Source organism: Nomascus leucogenys, chromosome 8 (assembly GCF_006542625.1).
Source record: "Nomascus leucogenys isolate Asia chromosome 8, Asia_NLE_v1, whole genome shotgun sequence".
Classification (NCBI taxonomy): domain Eukaryota; kingdom Metazoa; phylum Chordata; class Mammalia; order Primates; family Hylobatidae; genus Nomascus; species Nomascus leucogenys.
This window is the reverse complement of record NC_044388.1, coordinates 84,099,680-84,116,253: the sequence shown is the minus strand read 5'-3', so window position 1 is coordinate 84,116,253 and position 16,574 is coordinate 84,099,680. Positions and strand designations below refer to the sequence as shown.

Sequence of the window (16,574 nt, the reverse complement as noted above, 5' to 3'; positions counted from 1 at the left end):
TGGATAGATTGCAAAAATTTTCTCCCATTCTGTAGGTTGCCAGTTCACTCTAATGGTAGTTTCTTTTGCTGTGCAGAAGCTCTTTAGTTTAATTAGATCCATTTGACAATTTTGGATTTTGTTGAAATTGCTTTTAGTGTTTTAGTAATGAAGTCTTTGCCCATGCCTATGTCCTGAAAGGTATTGCCTAGGTTTTCTTCTAGGGTTTTTTGTTTTAGGTCTTAACGTTTAAATCTTTAATTCATCTTGAGTTGATATTTCTTGTTTTTTTGAGACGGAGTCTCCCTCTGTCGCCCAGGATGGAGTGCAGTGGCATGATCTCTGCTCACTACAAGCTCTCCTTCCTGGGTTCCCTCCATTCTCCTGCTTCAGCCTCCCAAGTAGCTGGGACTATAGGCACCTGCCACCATGCCCGGCTAATTCTTTGTATTTTTAGTACAGATGGGGTTTCACCATGTTAGCCAGGATGGTCTCGATCTCCTGACCTCGTGATCTGCCTGCCTCAGCCTCCCAAAGTGCTGGGATTATAGGTGTGAGCCAATGCACCCGGTCCTTGAGTTGATTTTTGTATAAGGTGTAAGGAAGGGGCCCGGTTTCAGTTTTCTGCATATTGCTAGGCAGTTTTCCCAACACCATTTATTAAATAGGGTATCCTTTCCCCACTGCTTGTTTTTGTCAGGTTTGTCAAAGATCAGATGGTTGTAGATGTGTGGTGTTATTTCTGAGGCCTCTGTTCTGTTTCATTGGTCTATATATCTCTTTTGGTACCAGTACCATGCTGTTTAGGTTATTGTAGCCTTGTAGTATAGTTTGAAGTCAGGTAGCGTGATGCCTCCTGCTTTGTCTTTTTTTTCTTAGGATTGTCTTGGCTATAGGGGCTCTTTTTTTGGTTCCATACGAAATTTAAAATAGTTTTTTTCCAATTCTGTGAACAAAAGTCAATGGTAGCTTGATGGGAATAACATTGAATCTATAAATTACTTTGGGCTGTATGGCCATTTTCATGATATTGATTGTTCCTATCCATGAGCATTTCAGTTAAAGGCTATTCTTTGAGACAATAATATCCAGGCCCCTTCATCTTCTGTCCTCCTGGGTTGGAGATACTCTTGCTATTAGAATAATCTGGAGGAATTTTCTGAGTGTGTTCAGGAAGAAGCAGGCAGTGTTTATTGAATAATGAATGAGAGGAAATATGGGGAAGTTATTGAAAGTTTCTGCTATGCACACCATTGTTCTAAGACTCTATGATATTTACCTGTGATTTTTCCTGAAGTCAATTTTTATTATTCACTTTCACCAAATATCACCTGTGGAAGGGCACTTCACACTCCTGTATTGGATAGGGAGGCTTTTCCTCTATATTTCTACTTTCCATTCAAGAAGCACTGTCTAATAGAAATGTAAGCCACCAATGCAAGCCATTTAAATATTTTTTCCAATAGATTTAAAAAAAAAAATACAAAACAGCTAACATTAAACTAACTTAACACTACATTTTATTTAATCCAACATAACTAAAACACTGTTTCAATATGTAATCAATACAGAAATACTAATTAGATAGTTTACTTTTTTCTTGCAAAGCCTTTAAAATAGATGTGTATTTTACACTTAACAGCACATGTCAATTCTGCCTACTGCATTTCTAGTACTTGATAGCCATGTATGGCTAGTAGCTATCGTATTGGACAGTGAAGACCTGGGTCCATCTCACTCTCCATCTGAAATATGGGGAACTTATGAGTATCTTAATACTTTGGGGGAATGAAAGATGGCATTCCTGCTGGACATTAAGTGAGAGATGTACTAACAATGTCCATGATAATTTGTCATCAGTTTTCAAGGTGGCTATACAATAATGCCCAAAATCAGATATACCTGCCCTTTTAAACATCCTCTCTCTTCCACAACAAAACAAAACAAGAAAACAAAAACCAAACCTAGACTTGGTACTACATAAGGATTCACACACAGCTCCAGGAATGAGTGTTGAGGAAAACCTTACATTCATTGTAATTACGTTTCCACACTTTGGCAAACTAAGAAGGGAAAATACATGTGTCCTCTCCATGACCTATCTTTCGTATTTACACGCTTATGTAGTCCCCTCTTATATTGTATCAGGATTGGTCTGTGTGAACAGAATAAAGCATAAGTAATAGTCATTTCTAAGGTGAGATTATAAAGAAAAACCTTCTTGTTGTCACTTCCACAGCTCATTCCAGGGGAAACCAGCTGCCATATTGAGAAAACAGTCCTGTGGAAAGGGCCATGGAACAAAGAACTGACTCCTGCCAACAACCTCATGAGTGAACCTAGAAGTGGCTCTTCTAGTCCTGGTCAAGTCTCATAGACTGTGGCTCCAACTGATAATGTGACTGTAACTTCATAAGAGACGCTGAACCAGACCACTCGATAAGACACTCCCCGATTCTATACTCTCAAAAGGTGTGTGAAATAATCACCCCCAGTTGTTTTAAACTGCTAAGTTTGGGGGTAGTGTGTTACACAGCAATAAATAATAAATACAACATCCAAGAAATAAATTTCTATGATAAATAAATATAGAGAGTAGATCTCTGTTTGTAGGCTGAGATTTGTGTTCATTAGAGTCCTATTGAAAGGAATAAAGGTTAACCCGAGGTTAGAAGGTGAGGCCACACTGTGACAGGAAGAGAGAAGAATGTGAAAAACATTATAGAAAGAAAAATTATATTCCAGAATTTCTTTAAACAGAACAAAAATACCAAAAAAAAAAAAAACCCACACTTGTTTTCATTGTTTCCTAACCTCTTGTAAATCATAGGGTCAGGACTGATTTATTACAAGGAAGTTCTAGGTCTAGAAGTCATCCCAGTGTTATCCAGATCATCAGCAATTAAGAGAATAAAAGGAAAATGGGGGAAAAAGTCCTTCCTCATAGGGCTGAGGACATATTCTGAGAATATATAGCAGAGTCAACTGAAAGTAGCATTGTAACCCCTGCCTAGAATTTCACCTAGTATTAAAGGAGGCTTTGGTTCTCCCTGGGGCCTACATTCCAGAAATGTTAACTGCATTTCTTAGGAAGCCATGCCATTGGACTTAGTGTACAGAATGCTTTATGTGAGCTTCATTAATCTTATTAAATAACATGTCTTTGCCATTCATTGATTAGACATACAAATCATTCATCCCCAGAAGGAATTGCAAAGGAATCTAAAGTCGCTCAAAACCCAGGCTTGTGCTGTCTGTGGTTGTCAAGGTAACAAACGTCTGACAATTCCAAGCTACCAGACCTCGGCAGACTATTTTGAACCCACCATAGGTATTAGCCAGCCTTCCACCTTCCACTTCATATAACAGTTTCCAAAGGCATTCTCAGGAGAACTAATCAAGATATTAAGTTTATCCACAGACAACTAGAGTGCCAACACCCTGTAGCAAGTTAGAAGAAATAAATAGGATGTTCTTTATGTTCAACCTTGGATGCTAAGTTCTTCCGCACTGAACCAGAGCCCCCTATGCTATCAGTGCTTATTATAGCAGCTGTATTCAGAGCAATAACTAAAAAGAAGTGAACAAAGTCTGGAGATGCTAATTCTACTTGCTCCTTTATATTGAGCACAGCTGTAATTATAGATGGTATTATTTCTTAAATGTTTAAAATAGGGCCAGATACTTTAAATATTACCTCCTGTTTTAAATATTACTCTGTGCAAAATGGGTATTCTCATGCTGGTTTTAAAGATGAGAAAATTGAGGCTCAGTGTGTGGTTAAGTTCTTACCAATAACACACAACTACCCAGTGACAGAGCCTGGATGTGAACTGAACACTGACTTCAACGGGAGTTCTCATATTCACTGTGCTTTTTCTCACTTCCACTTTGTTTCTTCCTGAAATTGAATCTATCTCTTCCTATTTCCTTTTTAAGACCACATTGATTACTAAACATTTTCTCCCCATGTCTGCAAATATGCTATTAAAGACATGTAAAAATTGGTGTGGCATGGGCGAAACCCTGTCTCTACTAAAAATACAAAAAATTAGCCAGGTGAGGTGGCGGGCGCCTGTAGTCCCAGCCACGTGGGAGGCTGAGGCAGGAGAATGGCATGAACCTGGGAGGCAGAGCTTGCAGTGAGTCAATATCACGCTACTGCACTCCAGGCTGGGTGACAGCAAGACTCCGTCTCAAAATAAATAAATAGAATTGGTGTGGCATAAGGGTTGAACAATCAGCATAGATCCCTTATATCTTAGTACAGGAAAAGGTGCCAGAAGACACTGAAATGCCATGGGTTGGCATTCGGTCTCAGATGTGAAGGGTCCCGAGGGAACCATGGAGAGGAAAGCAGGATTCTCAAGGGCTCAGGACAGTCTTCTTCTATTTTAATAGGGGGTGTGGTCTTATCAGTGCAGGATGGCTGAATGTAAGCACTGACTGCCTGAACAAATTAATAATTGCAAGACAGAATTCTGACCTTATGAACAAGCATTTTGCTCCAGAATTCCTACCAGAAAAAAAATGTGGAAGAATTTGTGCATTCTGTGGGAATATATATTTAGTTTCTCACAGAGACTAGACATATTAGTACTAAGAATATAACACAGCTGAAAAGACAGCTAGTGGTTTTAGCTACATAACCTCAGATTCCTCAGAGATAAAAATTCTGTATTGGATACTAGAAACTTATAAATAAGTTGCTTTCATTGTTAGTTGCTTATGTTGCATGTATTTCTATTTTTTTTTTAATTTACTTTTGAGACAGGGTCTCACTCTGTCACCCAGGCTGGAGTGCAGTGGTGCAATCACAGCTCACCGCAGCCTCAACCTACTGGCTCAAGTGATCCTTCTGCCTCAGCCTCCTGATTAGCTGAGACTACAGGCACACGCCACCGCACCCAGAGATTTTTGGATTTTTCGTAGAGACAGGGTTTCGCCATGTCGCCCAGGCTGGTTTCGAACTCCTGGGCTCAAGTGATCCTCCTGCCTTGGCATCCCAAAGTGCTGGGATTACAGGCAGGAGCCACCCCACCCTGCCCTATGTTGCATGTGTTTTTAAAGATAATGTCACATGTATTTTTAAAGATAATATTCACTGAAGAATCTTTAAAAAATAAATAGAATTTGGCCTTTTAAAATGAGTTTCACATTTTGAGATTAAATATATTAGTATACTACTTTGCTGGTTCAACAAAAGTCAGGTCACTTTGTCATGATCTTCTTTCATAAGCAAGTAGTACAATAATGCTGCATTTGAGATAGTTGGCAACTACATGGGAAGAGGAAAAAGAAGGAGAGAATATTCCAAATGTCTGCAGTGATATGCACTGAGAAAAGTTGTTGAAACTAACCTATACTCTCAGGCAAATGAACACCATTTCTTGGGAGAGTCCATTAGTGGGGCAAAAAGTATGAGAATCTGTGTCAGTGTATTTCCTTAAATAATGCAAACAAAGTCCTACATCATTAGTAATATGCTAAAAAACCTTCATTAGATCTAACTTACTATTAAAAATATCTTTAAAAACATTTTATATCTGATTATACAGCTGTGAAAGGATAAACAAATAAGGTATAAACAGGTGAAAATAACTTAGAAATACCTTTAAATAAAGTAATAAAAACCATACTCGCCCTTTAAAGATTTCTGTGCAATTGAGTACATTTCAGTGTCCAACATGAAGCATTTCTCTTGCAGGACTTTGCTGGTTACTAGACATTTCAGTCTAACCAAGGGAATAAAAGTAAGCATTATTTCTTCTGGGCCCAGGGGTCTCCATTTAATAGAAACACACCCATTGACAAACAATAGTTAACACTATCTTAGGCATTTTGCTAACTGATTTCTAAATTTTTGGTTAAGCCATTATTAATTTTAACATTTGAACTAGTTTTTATACAATGACACATATCATCCTGTCACTGCTGCTGCTCCTGCCATTGTACCCGAAGAACCTTGGATAGCCATGATTTTAATGGAAAATTGCCTTGGACACTGTGGCTGCTAGCTATTATTGTCTCTTCTCATTTTCTTTTTCCACGCAACTTTGTGGTCCTCTCACAAAAATACAGTTTGTACATCCTTGACCTTTGATCTCAGCCACATACTTGCTTCGGTCAAAGGCATGTGGGCATAGGGACAGTGTGCCAGTTCCAAGTTTAGCTTTTGAGAGGCCTCACCTGCTTCCAATCTGCTTCTCGTGCTCCTGTCACTGCCATGAAAACAACTTCCTCTGTCCTCATCATGGCCCCCAGACTGAGCACACATGGAGAAGCGCTGCCTTAACAAGCCCAGTCAGCCCCACAGCCATAGTTGAGCTGCCCAGGAAAATCCAGCCTACATGAGCAGACCCAGCGCTTACAAGTGAGAGAAATGAATTCTTATTGTTAAATGACTCTAAGATTTTGCATTTGCTTGTTACATAAAATTTCTGGCAATAGTTGACAGATACAACAGACGTAGCTTTTTGGGAAGGAATTAATTAGAAGTGGTATGGTAGTGATCCAAATGGCCTTAGTTTCTTCCTGATATAATCTTGCCAGTTTTGCTCTCTGTTCAAATTTTATAAACTTTATTTTATTTATTTATTTATTTATTTATTTATTTATTTAAGACAGAGTATCACTCTGTCGCCCAGGCTGGAGTGCAGTGGTGTCATCATGACTCACTGCAATCTCTGCCTCCTGGGTTCAAGCAATTCTCCTGCTTCGGCCTCCCAAGTAGCTAGGATTGCAGGCACGCACCACCATGTCCAGCTAATTTTTGTATTTTTAGTAGAGACAGAGTTTCACCATGTTGGCCAGGCTGGTCTCGAACTCCTGACCTCAGGTGATCCGCCCACCTTGCAAATTATGGAAACTTTAAATTCCTTAAATGACAGTAATAGAAAGGTAACTTAATTAAATCTACAAAAGAAAATAAAAATAATTTTAAAACTATAGATTTAATGTTGCTAACCAAATATGTAATAGCTAATTTAACTGATTTTTATTATCGTTTCAGTTTTTTGGGTAAGAGAAACACTATCACACTATTTTAAAGAGAAATGTCTAGATTTAAACAGAGAAGACCACTGGAATTCAGTAATTATAGAGGGCTTCAAAACTTACATATTCATATTCAATTTGATTCTATCAAAATATTTACACATTTTCTTGAGAGAGTCCATTTGGGGGATAAAAAGTAAGTATAAGTTTTCCTGTCTAAATATTAAATGTATCCAGTTTACTACAACAGTGCAATGATACACGTTATTAATTCACAAGCCTTATTTGTGAAAATCGTGGAAATTTGCTTTGGGTCTAAATATTTTAAATGGTCCTTCTTTCACATTATATTTTGGGTTACACAAACTGTAGCTTTATATATTACATACAGATGTAGACATGACTCTCTCTTCTCAGCACAAGCCTGGAAATAATGCAACCTGCCAAAAAAAAAAAATGCTTTGTGTCTCAGTGTAAGTTTCTAAAGAAGAAAAATAGCAGAGCTCTCAAATTTCTTCACTGTAGAAAAAAGGTTAATGCAGTTCCAGACAGAGGTCAATGCATTGATCAGTGTAGCTTCAAATAAGGAGGCAGGTCTCTTCATAGTGTTTATAGTATGTCTCAAAATTATCAAAACATTGTCCATTTTACCGTGGTTTTATTCATTAAGCAAACATTTCTATTGAAAAATCTTTTGCAGAACAGTAATTGCTACTAAATAATTCCATGTGTAGCTACATGAGATATATTTATTTTAATGGCATCTAAGAACTTTTGTTTTATAAATGCCATATAAAATACGTTAATTTTACGGTTATGATATAAAAATGAAGGACTGTGAACACAATCAGTTGGAACTGAAGCTTAATAGAAATCTAAGGATTTATGGAAGTTAAGACATTTTTCTTCCCCAGCTCCCACCTTCTGTCTTTCAGTGACTCTTAGAATGCCACCATTCTGCTTTTTTGCAACTCAGCAAACAAAGGAACCAAACTCTTATCATTAGCTCACATTACTGAAACATCTCTGGATCAGTACCAATGTCTTTCTTTAATAAACATGTTTCTACCCATCTCTTACTGCCTCTGCTTCCACTAATCACTTTTTCATTAATTTTTCATTCAACAGCTATTTATTAAACACATACTCTTTTCTAGGCACTGCCTATAAAGCAGTTTATAAAGAAAAACATGGGCTTAGCACTCTTGGAGTTTACAGTATAATAGAGGAGATAGAGGAGATAAAGAAATAACTGTTGGTGGGACTGTAAACTAGTTCAACCATTGTGGAAGTCAGTGTGGCGATTCCTCAGGGATCTAGAACTAGAAATACCATTTGACCCAGCCATCCCATTACTGGGTATATACCCAAAGGTCTATAAATCATGCTGCTATAAAGACACATGCACACGTATGTTTATTGCGGCACTATTCACAATAGCAAAGAGTTGGAACCAACCCAAATGTCCAACAACGATAGACTGGATTAAGAAAATGTGGCACATATACACCATGGAATACTATGCAGCCATAAAAAATGATGAGTTCATGTCCTTTATAGGGACATGGATGAAACTGGAAAACATCATTCTCAGTAAACTATTGCAAAGACAAAAAACCAAACACCGCATGTTCTCACTCATAGGTGGGAATTGAACAATGAGAACTCATGGACACAGGAAGGGGAACATCACATTCCGGGGACTGTTGTGGGGTGGGGGGAGGGGGGAGGGACAGCATTAGGAGATATACCTAATGCTAAATGACGAGTTAATGGGTGCAGGAAATCAACATGGCACATGGATACATATGTAAGAAACCTGCACGTTGTGCACATGTACCCTAAAACCTAAAGTCTCAAAAAAAAAAAAAAAGAAATAACTTCAAATAGCAATTAATGCAGTGAAGACAAAGAAGTTGGGTGCTCTGGAAAAGAATTTAAAAATCTAAACTTAAAATTTAGACTGGGTGCTCAATCTATAAAGAATTAACATTTAAGCTGAGACCTGAAGAATGCAAAAGAACCGGCCACATGGAGACATTTCCAGCCAGTGGAGAAGGTGCATGCAAGAGTCCTGTAGCAAGAGACAGATCTGTGCTACGCCTCTGAAATTTTGGGCAGAGTTCCTTCATACCTTCATTTGACTTTTAGGTCATGGTACTTTATATTTTTCTTTTCTCTTAAGGTGTATGTTCTGTTTTCAAAGCTGCTTAAGGGCAAAGTAATTGTTTAGAGCTATTTTTATCATCCACTGTGAAACTACCCTGCTTTCCAGCATCACAAACTAAAATGCCTCCATAGTTAAGACTGGAGGAAAGCTGATGAAGAATAAGCATTTTATTCTTAATTGGGATGAGGAGATTTTTAGTTTCTCACTGAATCAGTCAAGCTTTCAGTCAGGAAAACAGAAGTCATTCTATGTATTCTGGGTATATAATACAGCTGCTTTGAACCTCACACCCACTCAAGATCTACCCAAACATCTATCTCGCCTTTCTGGAGATGTTGCTCTTCTTCCTTCTAGATCTGATTCTGATACCTCTCCTTAACAGACCAGAATCTGCATTTCACAGGAAAGTAGATTCTGGGAAATATAGTTCTCAACTTCTCTTCTTCAATGCACCTTTTCCACTTAGTATTTATATTTACCTTTGTAGCTGTTTGTAGGCTTACAGATTGCAGTGATAAAAACAATACTCGATTCTACCCACCATGGTGTGATTATGCTTTAATCAACCAAAGACATGCCTACCTCTTCTCAAAAATTAGAGATGCAGATTCCATGATGCCTATTATGTATTTATCTTTGGATAATGTTCTGTTATTTAATCTCAGTCATAATTTATCTTTGATATCCTTTAATTTAAAGATTAAATTTACAGTATTAATTGCTGTTAACATCTTTAAAATACCTTGTAATAGATACTATGGGAAAGAGAAAGTGGGAAAATGGTTGGTATAAAAATATGCACATAACCAAATAAGCAAGAAAAATACCCTGTTATTTCCCACCACAATCCCTATTTTTCAAGTGGCAACATGCCATAATTTCTTCCACTACTGCCCACTCCATGTTCCCTTTGCCCTGAGCTGGTACCTGAATGTATCGTGGTTCTTTATATGGTGACCCAAATCACCATTCAAGAAAGATCTGAAGTACAGTCATGCACTGTATAATGATATTTCTGCCCATGATGGACCACATATATGCGGGTTGTCCCATAAAATTATAATACTGTATTTTAATGTACCTTTTCTATGATTAGATTCATAAATACATACCATTGCTACCATTGCATTACAGTTGCCTACAGTATTAAGTACCGCAGTATGCTATATAGGTTTGTAGCCCAAGAGCAATAGGCTACACCATATAGCCTAGGTGTATAGTAGGCTATACCATTTAGGTTTGTGTAAGTACATTCTATGATGTTGACACAATGACAAAAACACCTAATAATGAATTTCTCAGAATGCATCCGTGTTGTTAAACAACAAAGGATTGTGTTAGTGTTCTTGCCTAAAATGGGTTTTTGTATTTAATGTTCTATTAAATGTTATTACTGGACATAACAATACCATGAAGTGTCTTGAGGAAACCTCTGACCTCCAGACCATCGCCTCCATGCCTCTGTTTTGTAGATAATTAGAATCAATTATTCAAGTCAGAATAGTAATCCACTACTTTGCCTATTAGTTTTGTGGCAGAAAAAATTCAATGACCAGGTGGAATTCTCAGCTTCCAATTCAGTGGAACAATTGTTGTGTCTCCAGATGAAAACATCATTGTTATTAAGTCCTTTATGCAGGCAGAAACTGAAGTTTGGGGGACAAGAAGCAAAAATATTGTGACTGAGTTATTAGGGGAAATAAAGAGAGAAGCCACTTCCAGTTCCACACCTTTGTTCAAGATCCTGTGTATTCTGACAATGGGAAAAATGTCACCATTTAAACATTAGTCAGAAGTTGAGAAAGTATGCCTCATTGTAGCAGAATACTTCATCTCATGTGGTTACTCAAGCATTGCCATAACTAAACCTTCAATACACTGTCTTGCCCGCTTCCACTAGGCCACTGTTTTAGATGTGATAAAGTCAATGAATGAATTCCAGTGGTTTAAGTGCATTATCTTATTTCTTTAGTTGTTAAATGAGTACATTGTTCAAAAGCAGTGTTTTGTGGAATGCCTTGATTGTAACAAAGCATTCAGTAAATGCTGGTAGTGGCATTTGAGACAGAGAAGGCAAATCTACATACAGAATAAGAATCCATTCCAGTAAGGACAAATTGCTGCTATGTCCGTGATTGAAGAGGTCCAATGTAATTGACTTGTTCTCATGTGGTTGGTCCTTAACTGCCATGGGGATTAATTCTATATCAGGAATCTAGTCTTGGTTTCTGCTATTGGCAGGTGGGCAATGCAACTGTAGTGGTAGCTAGAAAATTTGTATCAAGGTAAGTTTGTTATGAAAAAAAAACTCCATCCCTGCTAGCACAGGCACTTTGTGCATGAATGCATTAAACATACACAAGCTGGATGTTTTTTTCCACATTGACAGAGAATGTTTTGTGGAAAAAATTCACATAAGATACAGGTATCTTTATTCTCGCTTCCCTTGACAGGTACATTGACATCTGTCTTCACCAGTATTCACATTATGTTTCTTTAAAATGCATACTATTGCCCAAAAATAAAAAAAAATGACGTTTATTTTTGTGACTTTAGGTTGGTCTTTCCTCTTCCTTACTCTATTTTAAAATTAATTATCTTTCCCAGCTTTATTAAGGTACATTTAACAAATAAAAATTGCCTATATTTATAGTGCACAGTGTGATGTTTTGATATATGTGTACACTGTGAAATGAAATGATAAGGAAAAAATAATATATCTATCACCTAATACTTACAATTTTGTTATAATGAGAACATTTAAGGTCTACTCTCTTGATAATTTCAAGAATGTAGTAACTATAGTCATCATGTGTACAATAGCTCTCCAGAACTTACTGCTTTTAATTGAAACTTTTTATCTTTTGACCAACATCTCCCCAATACCCTTGTAACCATCATTAGACTCTCAGTTTATATAAGGTCATTTTTTTTTAATTCCACGTACAAGTGAGATCATGTGGTATTGATCTTTCTGTGCACATCTTAGCATAATGTCCTCCAGGTTTACTCATGTTGTCCTAGATGACAGGATTTCCATCTTTTTTTTAAGGCTTAATGGCATCCCATTGTGTTTTTTTAATTTTTAATTTTTGTGGGTACACAGTCAGTATATATATTAATGGGGTACATGAGATATTTTGGTATAGACATTCAATGCATAATAATCAGATCATAGAAAATTGGGTATCCATCCCCTCCAGCATTTGTTTTTGTGTTACAAGCAACCCAATTATACATTTGTTAGCATTTTAAAGTATACGATTAAATTATTATTGGTTACACTCTCCCTATTGTACTGTCAAATACTAGGTGCTGTTCATTCTTTTTTTTAAAATACCGAATAACCATCTCCACCTCCCCCTCTTCAGTCCTTCTACTACCCTTCCCAGCTCTGTTAACTATCCTTCCATTCCCTGTCTCCATGAGTTCAATTATTTTGCTTTTCAGATACCACAAATAAGTGAGAACATGTAATGTTATGTCTTTCTGTGCATGGCTTATTTCACTTAACATAATGACCTCCAGTTCCATCCATGTTGTTGCAAATGAGAGAATTTCATTCTTTTTTATGGCTGACTAGTATTCCATTGTGTATATATACCACATTTTCTATATCCATTCATCTGTTCATGAACATTTAGATTGCTTCCAAATCTTGGTTATTACAAATAGTGCTGCAACAAACATGGGAATGCAGGTATCTCTTTGAAATACTGATTTCCTTTTTTATTGGTATATACCCAGCAGTGGGATTGCTGGATCACATGGTAGCTCTATTTTTAGATTTTTGAGGAAGCTCCAAACTGTTCTCCATAGTGGTTATAGTGTACAATGGTTTCCTTTTCTCCACATCCTCGTCAGCATTTGCTATTGCCTGTCTTTTGGATATAAAACATTTTAACTGGGGTGAGATGCTATCTCATTGTAGTTTTGATTTGCATTTCTCTGAGTTTCAGTGACGTTGAGCACCTTTTCATATGCCTGTCTGCCTCTATTAAGAAACATCTATTCAAACATTTTGCCTATTTTTTGAATTGGATTATTAGTTTTTTTCTAGAGTTGTTTGAGCTCCTTATATATTTTAGTTATTAACCCCTTGTCAAATGAAAAGTTTGCAAATATTTTTCTCCCATTGTGTGTGTTGTCTCTTCAATGATAATTGTTTCCTTTGCTTTGCAGAAGCTTTTTAACCAGATGTGATCTTATTTCTCAGTTTTTGCTTTGGTTGCCTGTGCTTGTGGGGTATTACTTAAGACATTTCTTTTCCCAGATCAATGTCCCAGAGAGTTTCCACACTGTTTTCTTGCAGTAGTTTCATAGTTGGAGGTATGAGATTTAAGTCTTTAATCCATTTTGATTTTGTGTGTGTGTGTGTGTATGGTGAGAGACAAGAGTCTAGCTTCATTCTTCTGCATATGGGATATCCAGTTTTTCCAGAACCATTTATTGAAGATATTGTTTTCTCCTCATTGTATGTTCTTGGCATTTTTGTCGAAAGTGAGTTCACTGTAGGTGTGTGTGAATCTGTATTTTTTATTTCAATTTCATTTATCTCTTCTCTGATTCTTACTTATATTCTTCTTCTGATTTTAAGTTTTGTTTGCTCTTTCTTTTCTAGTTCTTTAATATGCATCACCAGGTTATTGATTTGAAGATTTTCTTTTTTTCAATAAGGGTACTTACAGCTGTAAACTTTTCTTAGTGCTGCTTTCACTGTATCTCATAGGTTTTGGTATATTGTGTTTTCAGTTTCATTTATTTCAAAAAATTTTCCTTTTTTAGATAAAAAATACTGTATTTATTTCTTTATTTTAACTTTTATCTTAAGTTCGGGGGGGTACAAGTGCAGGTTTGTTACATAGGTAAACTTGTGTCATAGAGGTTTGTTATACAGATTATTTCATCATCCAGGTATTAAGCCTAATACTCATTACTTATTTTTCTTAATGCTCTCCTCCTTCCCATCTTTTGTCCTTCAAAAGGCCCCAATGTGCGTTGGTCCCCTCTATGTGGATCTTTTAGCTCCCACTTATAGGTGAAAATATGTGGCTTTTGGTTTTCTGTTCCTGGGTTCATTTGCTAAGGATAATGAATGGACTTCAGCTCCATCCATGTCTTTGCAAAGGATATGGTCTTGTTCTTCTTTATGGCTGCATAGTATTCCATGGTGTATATGTACCATATTTTCTTTATCCAGTCTATCACTGATGAGAATTTAGGCTGATTCTATGTCTTTGCTATTGTGCATGGTGCTGCGTGAAAATATGCTTGCATGTGTCTAAATACCATGCAACCCAGCAATCCCATTACTGGGTATATACCCAAAGAAATATAAATCATTCTATCATGAAGACACATTCACACTATGTTCACTGCAGCATTATTCACAATAGCAAAGAAATTTTTCAATTTTCTTCTTAATTTCATCATTGACCCACTGGTCATTCAGGAGCACATTGTTTAATTTCCATGTTTTTTTTATGGTTTCCAAAATTCCTTTTCTTATTGAGTTGTAGTTTTATTTTATTGTTATCAGAGAAGATGTTTGATATTATTTTAATTTTTTGAAGGTTTAGGGTGCGTTTCGCGACCTAACATATGATCTATCCTTGAGAATGATCCATATGCTGAGAAGAATGTGTATTCTGCAGCTGTTGGATGAAATCGTCTATAAATATTGATTACGTCCATTTCATCTGTAGTGTAATTTAAATCTGATGTTTGTTGACTTTCTGTCTGAGAGATCGGTCCAACAATGAAAGTTGGGTGTTGAAGTCTCTGGCTATAATTGTATTGAGGTCTATGTCTCCCTTTACCTCTAATAATATTTGCTTTATTTATCTGGGTGCTCCAGTGTTGGGTGATATATGTTTATAATCATTACATTCTCTTGCTGAGTTGACCCCTATATCATTTTATAATGACCTTCTTTGTCTCTTCTGGCAGTTTTTGTCTTAAAATCTATTTTGTCCGATATAAGTATAGTTACTCTTGCTCTTCTTTGGTAACATTGTCAGGAAATATATTTTTTTATCCCTTTATTTTTAGTCTATATGTATCTTTATAGGTGATGTGTGTTTCCTGTAGGTAACAGATCAATGGGTCTTGGTTTTTCATCCCTTCAGTTACTCTACATCTTTTGATTGGAGAGTTTAGTTCACTTACATTCAATGTTGTTAAAGTTCATAAGTAGGTGCTTACTCCCGCCATTTTGTTATTTGCTTTCTGGCTCTTTTGCAGTCTTCTCTTCCTTCTTTCTTCCTTCCTATCTATCTTTTAGTGAGGGTGAGGGTGATTTTCTTGATTAGTATATTTTAGCTTCTTGATTTTTATTTTTTGTGTATCCGTTGCATGTTTTTTGATTTAAGGTTACCAAGAGGTTTGCAAATACTATGTTACAACTCATAATTTTAAAGTGATGACAAAACTTAACTCTGATTGCATATAGAAACAAGCAAGCAGACACACAGAAAGAAAACTAATAAAAACTGTAAACTTTAACTTCATCCCCTGCTTTTTAACATTTTACTGTTTATGTTTCATTGTCTATGCCTTGAAAAGTCATTGTAGTTATTGTTTATGAATGGTTCATCATTTAGTCTTTCTACTTAAGACAAGAGTAGTTTACACACCATCACTGCAGTGTTATACTATTCTGTGTTTTTCTATGTTTACTATTATCAGTGAGTTTTCAACCTTCAGATGATTTCTTCTTGCTCATTAACCTCTTTTTATTTCAGATCGAATAACTCTTTTTAGCATTTCTTAGGACAAGTCTGGTATTGATGAAATCCCTTAGCTTTTGTTTGTCCTTCAGAAATGGAACATATTTTCACTAGATATACTATTCAAGTTTTTTTTTTCCTTTAGCACTTTAAATATGTCATGTCGCTCTCTCCTGGCCTGTAAGATTTCCACTGAAAAGTGTGCTGCCAGATGTATTGGAGCTCCATTGTATGTTATTTCTTACTTTTCACTTGATGCTTTCAGCATCCTTTCTTTGTCCCTAGCCTTTGGAAGTTTGATTACTAAATGTCTTGAGGTAGTCTACTTCGGGTTAAATTTGCTTGGTGTTCCACAACCCTTTTGTACTTGAATACTGATATCTCTTTATAGATTTGAGAAGCCCTTTAAAAATACTTCTGCTAGGTGCAGTGGCTCACACCTGTAATCTCAGCACTTTGGGATGCTGAGGCGGGTGGATCACCTGAGGTCAGGAGTTTGAGACCAGCCTGGCCAACATGATGAAACCCTGTGTCTACTAAAAATACAAACATTAGCTGGGCATGGTGGTGAGCGCCTGTAATCCCAGCTACTCAGACGGCTGAGGCAGGAGGATCGAACCCAGGAGGCACAGGTTGCAGTGAGCCAACATTGTGCCACCACACTCTAGACTGTGCAACAGAGCAAGACTCAAACAAACAAA

The 16,574-nt window shown here is 36.7% G+C and overlaps 1 long non-coding RNA gene across 1 annotated transcript in view; it reads left to right on the top strand.

The window, feature by feature from the left end:
- LOC105740236 overlaps nt 1-2,574 on the top strand; it is a 33,023-nt gene extending 30,449 nt beyond the window's left edge. The window contains exon 6 of the long non-coding RNA XR_001116256.1: nt 2,219-2,574. This is a non-coding gene — a long non-coding RNA (uncharacterized LOC105740236). The remainder of the gene's footprint in view (nt 1-2,218) is intronic.
- Nucleotides 2,575-16,574: the final 14,000 nt, after the last annotated feature.